Genomic DNA, 3,527 nt, shown 5'->3' with positions numbered 1-3,527 from the left:
AGGTCCATTAACTCTAACAATGTTGGAGTGATTAGGACGCTTGAGGATGTTCATATTATATTTAAATATTGGTAGGGATGGGCGAACCTTTCCATTGTGAAACTTGATGACAACGAATAGGTTATAGGTCAGGAGTTTCTGATAGTAACATTTATTTATTCTATTAAGACCAAATCTAGTTGTAATGAATAAGTTGATAGGAGGAAAATTTTTGAGATTGAGAGTTCCTTCTAGTGATAGGCATGAAAAAGAGGATCAACAATTATATATGAATGTTACAACAGATGTCAATATATATTTTGTTAAGTTTGTTCTTTACATCATGCACAGATCCTAGGCTAGCATATTTGACATAGAATAGTTGTTAGATAAAGTTATGAGATAGACACTAGAACCCTGGGATAGAGGTGTGCCTTCCTAGATACAAGCCAAGGAAGATATTGGCTCATTCATAAAGACTCTTGGAGAGAGAGGGTTGGTTTTTGATCCATATTTGGAGAGAGTCATTTAGGAGACAAGATGCAAGATTCATCCCCATGTCCCTTTCTTGACGTAAATGACATAAGAGATATGGAGGAATTATTTTAGTAGAAGATTCATAGGATGGAGATAAAGGTGTTGGTTTCCATGTGTAGCATATCTCCCCTTCAAATTGAGCCATAAGAAAATGGGTTACTACTGTAGTTACATGGTGAGTCATTTGGTGGGGCACTTGAGGATGACTCTATTATGAGAAGAGAAAAATGTTTTGATTAGCTACTTTGATGATGTTGAGATTCAAGGCCATTTCACTTGCGTGATTACATGAGTTCTTATGGATTTCGTATTATGATAATAATAAATACCTAGTTAACTAGAGACATACGGGGATACAACATATGGATCCATGTCGGGTATTCATGGGTAGATGATAGGTAGGAAGGATAAAGGATAGAACATTTCATTTTAGAGTTAGTCATCAGTTGGTGACATAAGTTGTTGGACAGAGTGTTGTTGAGGATGAAAATAATTTTGAGTAGGGGAGGATGTCATATGCTCAGGTCATGGGCACATAAGCCTTGTCCATGACTAAGATGGATAGTGCGGCGAAATCATCATCAAGCATTGGGCATTTGTTTCAAAAAGATATAACACTTTTGTTTTAGTGTTTGGTTGGAAATTTGTGGTTTCTAGTATGTCTGCTTCTTATATCATGTGTTGTGATGAACTTGTGAAATTTCAATTTTTTACATAAACCAAGGGATAGGTGTGAAAGACTTGCGAGACAAACCAAGAGATCGGTGCGAAAGACTTGCGAGACAAACCAAGGGATGAGTACTTTGATAAAAAAGCATGACCCATGTATGAAATAAACCATAATAAGTTCTGGGCACAAGTAGCTAAAGGCAGAACCGACATTTGAGTGTCCTAGTTAAATGTATGCATATTTAACTTGTATTTTTTTTTTATTATTATTTAATAATAATAACAATGAAGTTATAATTTAGTGAGTTTAATGATTTTTTAAAATTTGAAAACAAAAGATGTATGATGTAGTAAGTGTTTTCATGCTTGTTGTAACTAGTTGTAAATACGAAAAGGAGTAGTTGGTAAGTGAGGGGAGATTTTTCAACATAGTGAGGGTGACTACTCCACAGAAACCAAGATGACCACTCACCGGAAATAAGGTATGACAAAAAAAATACATGGATAAGAATGAAATTATTAAAATTCTATTGCAAATAATATTGATATTTGTTGCCTATCATTTCTTACACGTCATGCTTAAAGAAATAAGAAATCCATGGATTCTCTGTTTTGTTTAAAAAAAATAAAAAAAATAGGAAGGAATATTTTTGTGGAAAATATGGAAATGTTGAGTTTTCTGTAGACAAAGTTGCAATGACACATGAAATTTTTCCTCAAAAATTTGGATCTCTACCTAGTATGAATGTTCTCCAATTGGGATGAGGAACTACCTAACAAACTTGAAGAATACATGAAAGAAAGATTCAAATGGAATTGCAGATACTGTTAGCCCTAGATCATCTTGAAAGGTGCCAAATATGCTCATGATGTGAGAAAAAAATTAAGGGTAGGGTATTAACAAAACAAAGGAGACAATTTTGAGGACATCTAAAAGTTCTTCTTTCCTCACAGACAAGAGACTCAAACAGGGGCCGATGCTTCATCTAATCTACAGTGAAATGACTCTGGTTTTCCCCAAAATTTGAATTATAGTAATTAAAGTTTTAAGTGGGGGTTGATGTACCTAATTCTCCTACAAATTAAACTTGACAATTCAATCGACAAGTCCAAATCTTATCTTCATCATAAAAAAGAAACTAGAAGCTTTAGATAGCTAAAATAGAAGACTCAGTATGGAATCAACTCCACCAATTAGCTAAGATAGCGTTGGGGCCCCAATCACCTACTTGTGATCAACCAATAATGGTTTATAAAACTTTCCTGGATATCACTATTGGTGCCAGATCCTAGAGAAATCCTCTAATCAATAGCAAACAATCGTCTGGCATCCCACAAAGTGGACGAAAATTGGGGAACTATAAGAATACATGCTGGCTGATGACCAGTAATATTGCTGACCTATCACGGTGAGTGATATAAATTTTCCTTGACGAGGGAAGTGAACAACCTATACAATTATCGTGGAGGAAAGCATAAATAGGAATGATGAAGAAATTCTAGAAAAGTAAAAGATACATGGCGGGATGCACTATCGGGATTGACGGTGAAAACATTAACCAAAATGGAAAATTTGGAGTTTACCTAATCTCCAGATGAGGCCCTTTTGATAGATATAGCATTACAGGTACAAGCACAATACAAGAACTCAAAAGAAACAACGTAGTTGAAAACCCCATAATCAGACAACCTCAGATCCTCAAGAAGACATCAACAAAAACCAATCAAAGTCGACCCCCAAAAAATTGGACTGGTCATTGAAGCGGAAGGATACTGGGAAGAATCAATCAAATTGAAAAATCAAGCGCTCGTTGGTCGATGGGTTTTTTCCATATGAATGGTGCCCAAATGAAGAAATGGGCCAGAACAGGGTGGAAGCCACTTCTCAAATACCATTGGAGAATCATTGCTCGCTAAAATGGATTGTTTTCTTTCCATTTTCTCACTATAGAGGATGCAAACCTTATTTCTTACAAACCATGGATTCAAGTTCAAGGGCGAGACTACCTATCTCTCCATAGGTGGACCTTTGGTTTTGACCCTACAATAGACACTCCTCAAAGGAACATTCTTTGGGCCAAACTTCTAGGGCTCCCATTAGAAATATGGACTCGGAAAGCTATCACAAACATTGTAAACAAAATAGGAAAATTATATTGCTTGATGAAAGCAACTTCAAAGGGATAATAAAAAACACTGCATGGGCATTGTTTGAACGATCACTATCAGGGGGGTTTCCTGCAGAAATCGACCTATATTGGGGTCCATGTTTACACAAGAAAATTATTGACTACTGATCAATTCCTTTCCATTGTCTCAGATGTCATGCCATGGACACCGGA

Source organism: Pinus tabuliformis, chromosome 8 (genome assembly GCF_031772625.1).
Source record: "Pinus tabuliformis cultivar Carrire ecotype Pingquan chromosome 8, CPIR1, whole genome shotgun sequence".
Lineage (NCBI taxonomy): Eukaryota > Viridiplantae > Streptophyta > Pinopsida > Pinales > Pinaceae > Pinus > Pinus tabuliformis.
The sequence above is the reverse complement of the archived record's forward strand: the minus strand, read 5'-3'. Positions refer to the sequence as shown.